The following is a 15,552-nucleotide window of genomic DNA, read 5'->3' as shown; positions in this document are numbered from 1 at the left end:
TTCAGCATCCATACTGCATTAAAGCAACACAGGAACAGCAGCCACTGCTTAGTTTAGACGTAATATGTGCTCCCTCAGCTGTTATACACTATATTGCCAAAACTATTCACTCGTCTGGCTTCACATATGAAATCTAGTAAGATCCCACTCTTAATTCATAGGGTTTAATATGATGTCGGCCCAACAGCTTCAACTCTTCTGGGATGGCTTTCCACAAGGGTTAGGAGTGTGTTTATCGTAATTTTTGACCATTCTTCCAGAAGCTCATTTGTGAGGTTGGACAAGAAGGCCTGGCTCGCAGTCTAATTCATCCCAAAGGTGTTCTATCAGGTTGAGGTCAGGACTCTGTGCAGGCCAGTCAAGTTCTTCCACACCCAAATCGCTCATCCACGTCTTTATGGCCCTTGTTCTGTGCACTGGTGCGCAGTCATGTTGGAACAGGAAGGGGCCGTCCCCTAAGTGTTCCCACAAAGTTGGGAGCATGAAATTGTCCAAAATCTCTTGGTCTGCTGAAGCACTAAGACTTCCTTTCAGTGGAACTAGGGGGCTGAGCCCAACTCCTGAAAAACAACCCTAACACCATAATCCCCCCCTCCACCAAACTTTACACATGGCACAATGCAGTCAGACAAGTACCATTCTCCTGGCAACCCGCCAAGGTCATCCATCAGATTGCCAGATGGAGAAGCGCAATTCGTCACTCCAGAGAACACATCTCCACTGCTCTAGACTCCAGTGGTGGTGCTTTACACCACTGCATTTGACGCTTTGCATTGTGCTTGGTGATGTAAGGCTTGGATGCAGCTGCTCCGTCATAGAACCCATTCCATGAAGCTCTCTATGCTGTTCTTGAGCTAATATGAAGGCCACAAGAAGTTTGGAAGTCTGTAGCAACTGACTCTGCAGAAAGTTTGCGACCTATGTGCACTATGCGCCTCAGCATCCACTGACCTCGCTCTGTCATTTTATGTGGCCTACCACTTCGAGTTGCTGTCATTCCCAATCGCTTCCACTTTGCTATAACACCACTGACAGTTGACTGTGGAATATTTAGTAGCGAGGAAATTTCATCACTGGACTTGTTGCACAAGTGGCATCCTATCACTGTACCACGCTTGAATTTACTGAGCTCCTGAGAGCAACCCATTCTTTCACAAATGTTTATAGAAGCAGTCTGGAGGCCTAGGTGCTTAGTTTTATACACCTGTGGCCATGGAAGTGATTGGAACACCTGAATTCAATGGTTTGGATGGGTGAGTAAACACTTTTGGAAATACTGTGTATTTCAGGGACCATAACAGAAAAAAAGTCTAGGACTTATTGTTTTATCCTTGACGTACAAGCAGCATTTGTTGCAAAATAAGCTAAACTGCAGTTGCATACTGTGCTCTGACACAATGGAAATAATATTCATCTGGGTTTTATATTACTTACCCAACCTGTTCACAAAAAGTGGATGTTTCAATTCATTGTGATCCCTTTGTATTTTTATATGAATCCCTATCACACACCACCCATTCAGATCAATGTCTCAAGTGACACTGATCAGACAATTAGCATTCAGTATTTAGCTCCTCTACACTTGAAGGCTTAATTATTCTTCATCTAATATGACTGAACCTCTCCTGAGAGGCAGAAGAGGAGGATAAAAAAGGAGGGAATGGTAGAAAAACAGAAGAAAGTGGGTGTCTCAGTTGATGAGTTAGACAGGGCAAAAAAAATGTTAAAGAAAGCAAGTCAGAATTGCTGGATTATTGCTGAGCACACAAATGAATCATACCTTCTGCAATGGAACCATCCTCAAATCTCTGAGGTTAAGGAATCTTGTTAATGTCACCACACTTGCCAAAGGGTAGGTCGACCCCCGTGAGCAAAGGCCCAAGATAAGGGGCCAAGACTGTAACAGAAAAAACTGAAAAATGATGTCACAGCTGCTGATAGGGTGCCTAATGATGGAGAACGTGCATCACTGTCCAACATGCTAGAGATCAAATCAAGCCTAATGAGCTTTAATTTAATTACCGAGTGGCATGGCAGAGAGGGGAGACAGGGGAAGATGTCTGTCAACATGTCCATTAGAGAAATTAAAAGAAAAGACGTGGTTCAGGAGAAAGGCCTCAGGGATATTCACCACTGTGAATTCACCAGCTGGTAGAATTCACTAGATCTTCATCTCCAAGAAAGCAAGACTCCACAACTAATCCGGTTAGAGCTCCATTTCCTCTATCAAAAACATTAATAATCATATACTCAGTTATTATTTCCTTCTTAATGTCAAAACTCATGCTATCCTATGTCTGCTTATAGCTTAATATGTGTTTTATTACATATTATTACTGTAATATGTAGCCCCTAACTGTATTATTACTGAGCCTCTTTACGTCATGTACTATTCAGCTTTGAATAAAACATCCTATGGATATTCACGGTTCGAGTGAGTTCAGACTACTTCTATTTATTTCTTACTGTTTAGCTCTCTTCAGCTATTCTGACACTCGGTGTGACACTACAAAGACTAAGGAGGCCCAGCCCTAGTGACCAGATTTGTAACCATAAAGTGATGCAGCTTCCTCTTCTGTCAGTGGGGAAGTGAGACATAACTGGATGACAGACGTTCCTATAAAAACAACTGCGATAAGCAAATGATGCCAAACACTTTGGCAGCTTCTCAATTTGAACAACTGCCTTTACTGCTTCAAAGTTTCAATCAAAACGGCATGCGTCCAAACATAAACCAGGCCAGTACAGCTCTTGAAAACGCAAATGCACATTCAGCCAATTAAGAAATGAAAGTGAACCTCAAAAGCATCACAAGATCCCAAATTACAAAACTCGGATTCCGACTGAGATCTGGTGGGTTCAACTCAGTACAAACTAAACCACTTTTCAGTGCACTCAAAAGCTCATTTATGTTTTCATTTTTAATACTTCCATCACACTTGCAGAGAATATGTAAAATCTGACATTCTGGGTTGCCTAGTCTGATTAATGTAAGCATGGTTCCCAGAATCCTTCTTTTCAGATTTTGTCAATCACGCATGTTGGCGCTATAAAGCAGTCCATTTCAGAATAATGTTTTGAATCATACTCCTCTGCGTGCTTTTAATCTTTCTTTTGTACTACAGATGCTACCAGGAGGCCTAAGCTGAAAGTCTGCCAAACATATAAAGAGTAACTGAGGGAGGCGGGATTTTTTAGAATTTTGCAAACCTATTACCATTCAGAACCCAGTGCTTTCAGCACTTACCATGGCTGAACAGCAGAGGTATAAATCTGTGACCTTGCTGAATGATCAAAATACATACTAAACACATAAACTCAACTGGAGAAACTATTTGCACTTAGTGGAATACTGCCAATTAAAACAACATATCAAGCTTTTTGGGGGGAATTAAAACTTTAAACTTTTAACAACGCTGTAATGGATCATAATCAACACAACCCTGTGCTGCAACTGAGCTCCCAACTTCAGATACACGCTAACGACTCTCAACGACTGTATGGCTCTTAAGAGCTCTCTGCTACCTATTCTGTTAGGTTTATGACTTGTAATTCTCTTTCCACCCTCTTTCTGTAACACCGTGTCCGGGAAAGTGAGTCGGCCGGATGGAAACAATGGCATTCCTGTGCTCCATGATGCCAGGTGCCGGCGGGAACACGATCTCCTCCATCTGCCATGTGTGTCTGTCCCGGCACACACTTGGCCAAACCCGGGGAGCAGTGAGGCAAAGTCATAGAATGGCACCATTGTTTAGCGGTCACTTCAAGTGACACTCACAAAACCACAGACATACTCACTGTACACATGACCTCCCACATACACACATTCATGCACAAATCACACTGTAAGAGTGTAAACATCAGACTTCACACTAATTCCACTCAATCAAAGTTCTGTAGGGATACTGAATGCAGTATTAAATTTTAAATATTAAAATTTTAACACAATTTAATTATTGGTGCAATTCAGAATTATTTTTAAAATACACTGAATATGCAAACTTGACTGGAAAAACTATTTACACAGTAAATAAAACCAATTTTAACACAATACAGCAATGATGTCAAAGTTAACATGTTAAAAACACATTAACACAATCAATGATTCATTTTTCCCGTTTCCTAGATCCTTCAGACAGCCTATATTTCTAGCTCGGCTGCTTGTGCGCTGCACGGTGCTACAATTAATTGTTCAAATACAACTTTAAAGGGCAAGTTTATTATTAAGTTATTTCCACCTACTGCAACACTGTACATCCAGTACAAGAAGTCTAAAGTTGCATTTCCAAGCACTGCTAACAACGGGGCTGCAATCACACTGGAGCTGAAACACACAGTCAATATTACTCTCAATGGATGTCGCTGATGAAAACTGGAAACTGCTTTCAGTCTATGAAAAGTACATGACTTTATGTTGAGATTCATGTAAGCCCATCCTTCAAGCAATAAAGATAATGTTGCTGAATGACTAAGAGTAATAAATACATCATGATGAAGCTGATTTTGTCCACTCAAAAAACTATGACATTATCCATTGATTTTTTAATGGGAAAGCTCTCTCTTGGGTCAACTTTGAGCAAACACAATTAAATACAATTAACAACACAAAAAGAACGATTAATCGTGATCAAATATTTTAACGGCCCTGAAATGAGCACAAAAGACCAAGCATTTTTGGGTTTTTACACTTGAAAGTAGAATTAAATTTTGATTCGGGCCAAACAAACCAGACCCACACCTTATTTAATATTATTATAGAATTGATTATGATCATTTACAGTATTATAAAGTCAATGGAGCTGAAACTCTTCTGCTTTCACAACTCAGTTACTTAGTGATATGACTATGTACACATTCACAAATTGAGCTCACTAGACATACAAACAGGAGCACACACACATGCACATGTACAAACACTGTTAATGTTGAGGATGTACATCTGCTGTGCTGCCGCAAAAACTCCTGCTGAGGGGGGGAAACAGCAGGCAGTGTTTTCATAGCCCCTGTTTTGCGGAATATGATTCACTTCCTTCAGATGCAGCCGGGGGCCTGTACTTCAGGGGAGCCAATTCAGTCCTACACTTCAACATTACGCTCCATTCAAACACGGTTATGAAGCACACAGAATCTGCTTGAACTATGCGGTGGATAATCAATGTGCTTTGCTGGAAAAAGTTTGAATGGAAATCATATCATGACCCTTCAGATTTAAAGCTAATTTTCTCCTAACTCCATGCCCCAAGTATGACACACCTGGCCAAACAATTACCCCAAAACACACGCACACATGGCCCATAAGCTTCCTCCCGAAGTTCACCCTGTACCGTTGGCATAGAGGAACAAGCCTAGCAAAGGATCAGTAGATAAATAATGGATGTTTCTTTTTTTCTTCTCTTGTGAGAAAACATGACAGACCCATTCCCTCGGCCTCTCCTGCCCTTACAGCTTTCCATCCTGGCTGACAGACTCCAGGGGCCAATCAGCCGTCGGCTCCACCGTCTCATCTCCTAATGGGCTTTCGAGTGATTACCGAGACATAAGAGCATCTTCCGACTGCACGATCAATCATCAATCATACCATCAGATCTTCAAAGCTGTCCTGTCCGCAGAGCTCCAAATGTAATCAAACCCAGAGATGCGGGCATTGCCCACACGGGCTGCAGTGGGAGGCTGTCATACACTGTAAGCCTGACTGACAACTTATTGAGCGGTTCAGGCCATGTTGTACATCCTGGCAGGCTCTGGTGTTCAGCGGTGTGGGCCAATGTCTGCTTTCTCCTGTCATGTCATCAGTCGGTATCAAGCTCTTAAGTCTATTAGCAGAAGCATCCTAACAATGAGAAACTCTTTAAGCAGCGTCACTCAGCTAATAGTGACACCATGAGCAGGCCTATAAAATGTATACAAAATGTAAAAAAATTAAATAATAGAAATAGAAATAATTTTAAAAAATTATAAATAAACCCAGTAATGATTTTTTGTATAAATATAATATCATAAATGTTGTATTATGTATAAACTATATACATTTTAAAAAGCCAGTTGAGACCTAATGATAAGTCAAAATACAAATCTAACACTGTAAACAGTCAAGAGTACGTGCTCAACTGCGAGTAGCTCAAATCACAAAGCAACCAAAATTAAATAATTAATAAATCAGTTAATGATCGATTCAACAGTAAAATGACTTCTTAATAATTTCCTTCATGGTAATAACGTAAGAATAAATGCAATAAACATAACTAAAAACGATCTAACGTTAAATCTCTCAGTCCTCCTTTCTTTCTTTTATGCTCAGTAATCAACAGTGAAGTCACAACTTAGCTGCACATCGCCGAAGTGAATGTAGCTTAGCCTACAGTGCAAGTTCCTGCAAAACCAACGTTCACTAAATAGCCACCTCAATTGTATATAACCCCCGTTTGTTACATACCTTTACTAAGATGCCTTGGAAATGTGAACGTCTTTTCTGGACAGAAACCTCATGAACGTCGAAAAAGTCGCATTCCGTTTTCCTCCGACCTCCTCCTCCCCCTCTGTGACAAGCTCGACAGCGGTAACGTTACTGACGAGCAGAAAATGTCTCTTCACTTGGCCAGAAAAAGCCTAGTCTGCCGAGAGCCTTCCGGATGTTCGAGAGCACCGTTACTCGGTCTGTCGTTATCATTCGTTATATTCTAGAGAACTGTAAAAGTGTCTACCCCGCAGCCTCCTGGTAAGTGTGAGAGGAGGGGGGTTTGGTTGCCTGATAGCTAGCCAAGTCCCGGCGAAGAACGAGGGTCTTCCAGCCAGCCTGAGACGGCAGCGGCGCCGTTACCACTAAATAAGCTGCTTGAATTTTCCTCTTGAAAGAGACCTCTCAGGCGCAGTTTCGGCTTCTGTTTCAAAGAGAAAAGGCGGATTCACAAATTCAGCGTGCCCAGTCGCTCCAGCTGGCGGTAACTGTGATGTGAACAAGCCGCGGAGTGACAGCGAACAGTCCGCGCTGCTGGTACTCGGCTCGGGCTGGAGCGCTGACTGAGCGCCGCTGCTCGATAGAGGAGGAGCCGGAGGAAACCCGCCCACCTCCTCCCTCAACCCGGAAGAAAACAGTCTGAATGCACAAACAAACCACTGAAATGGTAAGAAAATAATGATTGTTTACCACTGTTAGCATATTTAACCTAACTATTTCCTGATATCCATTTGTACGGAGGGCATAATTGTTTATCCCGAGCCCCCTAGAAACAAAGGAGGCTGTCTTTTATTCCTGCATCTTGATGATTTTTATGGGATGTTCGATTCAATTTAATGAACCGATTCTATCGAACTGCCCGTTTCAATGAATCGAACGCCCATTTCAATCGAAAAATAGCAAAATGCGACTCACATTTGTGACCCGATTATTTTCAATAAATTAGTCCAACCGAATCCGACTTTCTGCATCCTTCTGTAGCCTTTATGGAACTTCATGTCCGCTGGAGTCTTGTACTAAATATCTATATAGCATAACATGCAATATTGTAATGAACTAAGAACATCTGCATTTTAAATAGCTGAATTTGCTTACATTTTCGCTTTATAAGCTGTTTTTTCTATTCGTACTGTGTGCATACCTAGTATCTCTGTATTGAGTCGAAGTAGCCTAATGTAATTTTACAAGGAAAACTGTATTTATTGTGCATTGAAAACTTTATTTGATTTGTTAATCAAAGAATCATTGGAGATTGAAATTGGAATTGGAGATACGACTCATTGTAACGGCCAGTTAGAAAGAATCAGTTCCATATTAGTCCTTTTCATTGAGTTCCTTCTAAATGTTTTGGGGGTTGATGTTATTCTGCTAAGCTGGTGGCAGCACCTAGTGTGCTTTTCTTATGCTTGCACAGCTCATGTTCAAGCTTTATAATATATTTTTTTCTTTTTTGGCCTAAAAGAATGATAATAAACATATGCACTATTGCATGATAGTAATAATTCCAGTGTTGTGAACTCAAAAAAGTTCTTGAAAAGTTTTTGTACTTCATAATTTTCTTCTCCTACACAAGTTTTTGTTCTATTTATTTCCAACCTATTTCTATTTTTCCTGTTTGTTTGTTTGGTTGTGTGTTCGCTGGTTTGTTTTTCAGCAATGTGCTCTTTTAACTGAAATAAACAGTGAAATTTTAAAAGAATAAATAAACATTTTTGTTTTGTTTTTTTGCTTTTAGTGTGGTTTTAGGATACTCTGCTCAAATGTTATTGTTGTCAAGTGATCAAAGAAACAGCCTCAATAGATCAAATAAAAATAGAGGCAGTCTAATGCACTTCCTGACCACAAAGGTTGTTTTCCTCTAAGGATCAAATCATTGATAGATGGATAGTTTTAAGCAGCAGACTGGGATAACAAAATGAAAAAAGAGACATTTGAAAAGTTTGAAAACTAAAGAAATACGCCCTCTCACTTGAAGCTAAAAAAGTAATGGCAAAGCTATTACTGTCTGTTCTCATTTATCAGCATCAGAATTTGTTTTATTGGCTAGAATATCAGATTCAAGGATCTTTAATTGGACAGGAGTATATATTAAGACAGACATAGTAACAAATCAAATAAATGAAGTAAGATAACAGAATATAACATCAAGATCGCCACAGACAGAAGCCAAATTTCATTAGCATTGGTAAATTGATGATAAGGCAAAAAATAATAATCTCATCAGAGTTGAGATTCATTAAGGAAACAGCCTAGTTAGTCATTAAGCTAAATTGCCTGCCTCTAAGCTAAGCTATAAAATCTATATAATATATAAGTCTTTTGGGAGCTGTGCATGAAGCAGCTAAAAGCCAATCAGGAGTTTCAATATCCTCCCGACTAGACTTGGTTTCACTGTTTTATACATCGACCATGAATTTCACACAAAAAAGTGGGACATCCTGTAGCATCTGCTATTGAAGTGAAAACTGTTTGCATGGCTATAGTCTAATTCACAAATTCATTCACAGTGTTCATCTGATTGCTGTTTGTGTTTTGTTGATTATACATTATTATGCTTTCATCAAACTTGATTAATAAGTCTCATTTTTAGCCTGCACCACTGTAATGATGCTGGTTGCATGAGTTGGCACCCCATTGTGATAAATGTGAGATTATGATTACTTCATTTAGGCAAACATACAGACATACTGTGTTAAACTCAGAGACCACCCTTCATCTATTTAATTTCCAGTCAAAACAGCCATTAAGTACAAATCATTGATTTTTTCAGCATCAGGAAAAAAGCAGAAAACATACATTTAACAGAGAGGCCTCAACAAGTAAATGTAATGTTTCAAATGCATTCTTTTCAAAGAAATCTTAAACATATTCAGTGATGTCGAGGTCTGGATTGTGGGGTGGTCAGTCTGTTGTTCTGAGAGCACCCACGGCTTATTTGTTTGATTTACAAATTATCTTTTTAATTTTTTATTTTATTTCCCTTTCTCAGTAACAACTTCAGCTACACAGACCTTCAGACTCATAGTGTTGAACTCTCTTCTCACAGTGTAAGTTTTGGAAAATCCTGTCTTTTTCATTTATTTTCCCTTGACTTTTGCCTTGTGGAGTATCTATCTATTATATATTTAAGATCCTCAGAAATACCCCTGAAAAACGATTAATAGCCATTTTGAGTGGAAATATAATAAATGATTGGTGGTTTCTGACAGGGCTTTAATTCAGATCAACTGTGTTTTATTTGCGTAATGCTTTCATAGTGCTGGTCCCAAAGCAGCTTTACAGAAAAAGGGGTCCAAACACTAAAAGTCTCAAAAGAAAAGCCCATCTTCCTTTAGGCCACATCTGATAATACAGTTAAGCTAAACCTATTGTCAGTCCAGCTGATCAATTTCCATCTCGATACAGCACATCTCTGGCAACCTTTGCCCCAAAAGTTTGAAAGGATGCTCTCTAGGAGAAATCAATCTCTACAGCCTTATTCTGTTTTCCTGCATATTAAGCTATATAATAAATATATTCATAACACTTCTTTATTATTATTTTTTATGTTTTAGCTGTTCTGAATATCAAGCGTGGGATGACATAACAACGATTCTTGCTTTGGAGCAATATTAGCACAATTATTTTATATTTCTACCTTCATAAATAGAGCAAATCAATACTAATACAGCGATTTTCAGCATGCACGGATTGTAATATATACTGTCGGTCAAAAAATTTCTGGTGGGTTTGAAGTGCTCAGTCCCTTTTGTTTGCTTAAAAAAGAAAAACAACAAAAATATACACTCATTGAGAACTACACTGCTCAAAAAAATAAAGGGAACACTCAAATAACACATCCTAGATCTGAATGAATGAAATATTCTCATTGAATACTTTGAATGAGAAGTTGAATGTGCTGACAACAAAATCACACAAAAATCATCATTGGAAATCGAATTTATTCGATTGGATTTGGAGTCACATATAAAATTAAAGTGGAAAAACACACTACAGGCTGATCCAACTTTGATGTAATGTCCTTAAAACAAATCAAAATGAGGCTCAGTATTGTGTGTGGCCTCCACGTGCCTGTATGACCTCCCTACAACGCCTGGGCATGCTCCTGATGAGGTGGCGGATGGTCTCCTGAGGGATCTCCTCCCAGACCTGGACTAAAGCATCCGCCAACTCCTGGACAGTCTGTGGTGCAATGTGGCGTTGGTGGATGGAATGAGACATGATGTCCCAGATGTGCTCAATCGGATTCAGGTCTGGGGAACGGGTGTGTCAGTCCATAGCTTCAGTGCCTTCATCTTGCAGGAACTGCTGACACACTCAAGCCACATGAGGTCTAGCATTGTCCTGCATTAGGAGGAACCCAGGGCCAACCGCACCAGCATATGGTCTCTCAAGGGGTCTGAGGATCTCATCTCGGTACCTAATGGCAGTCAGGCTACCTCTGGTGAGCACATGGAGGGCTGTGCTTCCAAAGAAATGCCATCCCACACCATTACTGACCCACTGCCAAACCGGTCATGCTGAAAGGTGTTGCAGGCAGCAGATCACTCTCCACGGCGTCTCCAGACTCTGTCACGTCTGTCACATGTGCTCAGTGTGAACCTGCTTTCATCTGTGAAGAGCACAGGGCGCCAGTGGTGAATTAGCCAATCTTGGTGTTCTCTGGCAAATGCCAAGCGTCCTGCACGGTGTTGAGCTGTGAGCACAACCCCCATCTGTGGACGTCGGGCCCTCATACCATCCTCATGGAGTCGGTTTCTAACTGTTTGTGCAGACACATGCACATTTGTGGCCTGCTGGAGGTCATTTTGCAGGGCTCTGGCAGTGCTCCTCCTGTTCCTCCTTGCACAAAGGCGGAGGTAGCGGTCCTGTTGCTGGGTTGTTGCCCTCCTACGGCCTCCTCCACGTCTCCTGGTGTACTGGCCTGTCTCCTGGTAGCGCCTCCAGCCTCTGGACACTACGCTGACAGACACAGCAAACCTTCTTGCCACAGCTCGCATTGATGTGCCATCCTGGATGAGCTGCACTACCTGAGCCACTTGTGTGGGTTGTAGAGTCCGTCTCATGCTACCACGAGTGTGAAAGCACCACCAACATTCAAAAGTAACCAAAACATCAGAAAACACCAAAACATCGGACAGAAAGCATAGGTACTGAGAAGTGGTCTGTGGTCACCACCTGCAGAATCACTCCTTTATTGAGTGTGTCTTACTAATAATAATTTCCACCTGTTGTCTATTCCATTTGCACAACAGCATGTGAAATTGATTGTCATTCAGCGTTGCTTCCTAAGTGGACAGTTTGATTTCACAGAAGTTTGATTTACTTGGAGTTATATTGTGTTGTTTAAGCGTTCCCTTTATTTTTTTGAGCAGTGTAGTAGGACTGTTTTGGAAAATGTGTAAGAAAGAAAAATCTACTATGGACATTTTCTTTGGGTACTACTTTGCCTTAAAGCGCCTGGCATATTTCTCTCCACCATGAATTCATTTTTAAAAAGGCATTTTAGTATGTATAGTAGTATAGTAACTATTGTAAAACAATGTCTCTCTGGAATTAGGCATTTCTCATCAAGCCACTCTGAATAACTTTTTTATGCCTTAACAATTTCCTATGCAGACAATGTGGAAAATCGGTGGAATTCCCCTTTAAGGCTGTACACTTAAAACATGGTTCTTTAGCAGTTCTTTAGTAAAGAAAACTATGGTTTAATAGAGAACCATGAGCACTGAAAGAACCCTTTGTATGATTCGTGAGAGTGTTCTTCAGATTGATGGAAAATGTGTTTGATATGGTTCTAGATAGAATGTTTTTTGAAAAGGGTTCTATATAGCATCAAAAAATGTTATTCTATTGTTACATGCTTGAAATTGTTTCATCTCATATATATTTCCCAATGAAATAGAAAGTCTTGACTGACCATTTAAGTGCTCATAATCACTCAGGTGACCTTAAAAACATAAACATGAGTGGGAATATACTTCAGTTAGATTTCACTGTTAAGAATTTCTATGGGTGCATATAATTCTGGCACACATAGATTTCAGAGAAATATTTATTTCACAACAAGACCAAACAAAGGTTTTTGCTAATATTTTGAAGGAAACATCAAAAAGATAAGTAAGAATATTTTTAAAGCTGATTGACAGGACTGTCAATATTTGTGGAAGGCACTGCATTAGTAAAAACACAAGCTATGTTGGATACATTGGCTAAATTTAAAGAGGAGCTTCAGAAGTTTCTTAATAAATCATTTGTTGACATGTAAACCTTCATAGTGGTTTGATTCAAACTGGTTAATTGTAGAGACATTTGCTCAGGTTTTCTTTACAGTAGTGGTGATAGGAACCAGGGACCTACAGCACAAATATAGCCATTTTATTTGGCATCCACAATGACTGGTAAACCTACACGTCTTCTGAGATTTTATATGTAATGTTGATAATGGTAAATTAATTGTAACTCAAGAGAAGATTTTGAAAAAAATGCCCTGCATTTACCACTCCACTCTGAATTTATTTTAAGATTATGTTAAAAACCTTCTCAAGTTCTCAAAACTTGATGTCAAAAGTCTCACAAAACAGTGTACATTCATAAATATTTTATGCAATACCTTTCTGTAAGGGTGCCTTTGGAGAAATTAAAGTCTTTAGATGTCTGGTTCTTATTAATATCACTGGAAACGATTCTGACTCAGTAAGTTTCTCTAGCATAACATATTTTACATCAAACCACCCTGAATGACTTTGCTTACATTTTAAATTGGAATTTAGGGCAACATTTTTTCAAATCCTGCTTAAATCAATCATTAAGATGTAAACAATGCCATTCAGAGTGGTTTGATGTGAAATGCTGCGCTGTAGACTAATTTACAGTCAGAGTAATTTGCAGTGGTGGTGATAGGAACCAGACATACAGAGAATTTAATGCTTCTGAAAGCTACTTCACAGGAATCTATCACATAAGAATGGAGTGAATGCACTGTTATGATGGTTTGGATGTAAAGTTTTGTATGTTTTAAAATTAGTTCATTGCAGAGATGCATGCAAATTGTTCTAAGGCAGAGAAGCCCCCAGAGAAAACATTTTTAGAGTTTTACCAGTATTTTACCATTATTAACATTATGTGCACTATTTGTTTTGAATAGTAAATAAAATGGCCATATTTGCACTGTAGACATCATGACCCCTGGTTCCTATGAGCAACCCTCTAATAAAAAAAAGAGCTGAAACTGTATGTTTCTCTACAATGCACCATCTCACATCAAAGCACTCTGAATGCCTTTGTTTACATATCAACTCAGTAATTATCCTGTAATTACAGAAAATCAGTTGCTCAGTTCCGCTTTAAGATGCATCCACTTGACAAGATATCAGTTGTTGCAGTGTATAGAGAGTGTACACAGTGTTTCTTGGTTTCAATTTTAGTTGAGATCCATTTGATAGCCTCATCTGGCAGGTGGATCAGGCCTGATCCCGCACCCAGCATGGAAATGGGTGTGTGTTTTCATCCAGAAGAATCACAAAATGTAAACATCTACATTAACAGCTCTGACACACACACGCACACAGCAGGCTTCTTCTTGGTGGATTCAATGTTTATTGAGTAGGGGTGGTATTAGAAACAATGGCCTGGGGAAACGACCCTTTCTCTCATTTACTGCACTTCAACTTTGCCTCATGAAACATTCATGATTGTTTGCAATGGAGCTGCAACATGGCATCTCCTCCTCTAGTTTATTTATGTGCCACGTGTGCCGGCCGCTTGTAACGGCAACATCGTTATGATGAAATATGAATGAGATGTCAAGTGCATTCTCTAGCTGTCTCGCCATCTCTGTTCTATATGAGAGCAGGCGTTTCAGCCACAGTGGGAGCAAAAAGGTTTCAGTGCCATCCAACTGAGGGATGAGCAAGAAAGTACAATAAGATAAGCCAGGCTGGGACTCTAAAATTGCAGTTTGGGGGCAGGAGGCTAGCAGACTCTTCTATCTGAGATATTTCTCAGCATTTGTGATTTACCACTATGAATGTCTCAGATTTCATCTCAGATGTGTTTGTGTGTGTGTGTATGTGTGTGTGTGTGTGTGTATAACACAATCTGTAATGTTTTTTCAGGCCTCTGTGGAACATGAGTACATCCATGCAGCACTTCTGTATTCTATAAGACATTGCTTATAAGGATGTACTCAAATTTAAACTATTATACCGTAAAATATGATAGAATATGTATTATATTCCTAAAAGTAATTGGTTCAAAGGCTCTTATGCCTCTTGTGCCTCATTTTGCAACAGGTATTTTAGCCTAACTGTATTGAGAGGCTCAGAGTGTTCCATGCTGCATTAAAGAGCTAAAAAAACACTAATGTGGTGCTTTCAAAAATGCAGTGCAACAAGTGCTGATGCTTGTTACTTCACTTTTCTAATGTATCCTCTCTCTTATGCTTTTACAGAGCTTTTCCTGCCACTGTTTCCCTTGGCTTGCTCATTAGGGCTCTGTATCTGGGTTCTGGAAATTTTGGGACTATGTGTCTTGTGAAAATCACTCTGCAATTAATCTGCCTACAAATAGTTTCTTTTACTGCAACTATTGCACAGCACAAGCTTTACAGAACATTGCTAAAAATAAGAATAAACCTGATGACTTTACACGGACATTTATATTCACTACCAACATGGACTGTGTTGCTGCAGCTCACTGAAAAACTAAACAGCTTGAAATTGGCAGCTAATTTGCCACCATGCTAATGTTAGCTTGATTACATGACAAAAAACTACAGTTCATCCATATTACAGCTGTACTATGTAAAGGTTTTGCTCTGTCAGTAACAATGGTGGATAGTAATGAAGTAAATGTAATTTGTTACTGTACATAAGTGTTTTTTTTCCTGTATACATTCTTTACTGAAGTATTTCCAATTTGGGTAACTTTTTACTTTCACTCCACTACATTTCAAAGTCAAATATCTTACTTTTTACTCCACTACATTATGTGAAATCTGCCATTCCTTTTGATGGAAGAAATGTCAAAATGAAAGAAATGTGAAGTAGGTACACCAATCAGGGCTCAGCGTGCACTGAGCTTGTTTTGACCTGTTG

At 39.5% G+C, this 15,552-nt stretch overlaps 1 protein-coding gene across 1 annotated transcript in view; it reads right to left on the bottom strand.

The window, feature by feature from the left end:
- galnt1 (UDP-N-acetyl-alpha-D-galactosamine:polypeptide N-acetylgalactosaminyltransferase 1) overlaps positions 1-7,032 on the bottom strand; it is a 168,144-nt gene extending 161,112 nt beyond the window's left edge. The window contains exon 1 of the mRNA XM_017704007.2: positions 6,434-7,032. The gene's annotated coding sequence lies outside the window, so the exon portion shown is untranslated. The remainder of the gene's footprint in view (positions 1-6,433) is intronic.
- Between the last annotated feature and the right edge of the window lie 8,520 nt (positions 7,033-15,552).

Source organism: Pygocentrus nattereri, chromosome 24 (genome assembly GCF_015220715.1).
Source record: "Pygocentrus nattereri isolate fPygNat1 chromosome 24, fPygNat1.pri, whole genome shotgun sequence".
In the NCBI taxonomy this organism is placed as follows: domain Eukaryota; kingdom Metazoa; phylum Chordata; class Actinopteri; order Characiformes; family Serrasalmidae; genus Pygocentrus; species Pygocentrus nattereri.
This window is presented reverse-complemented; position numbering and strand designations above follow the sequence as displayed.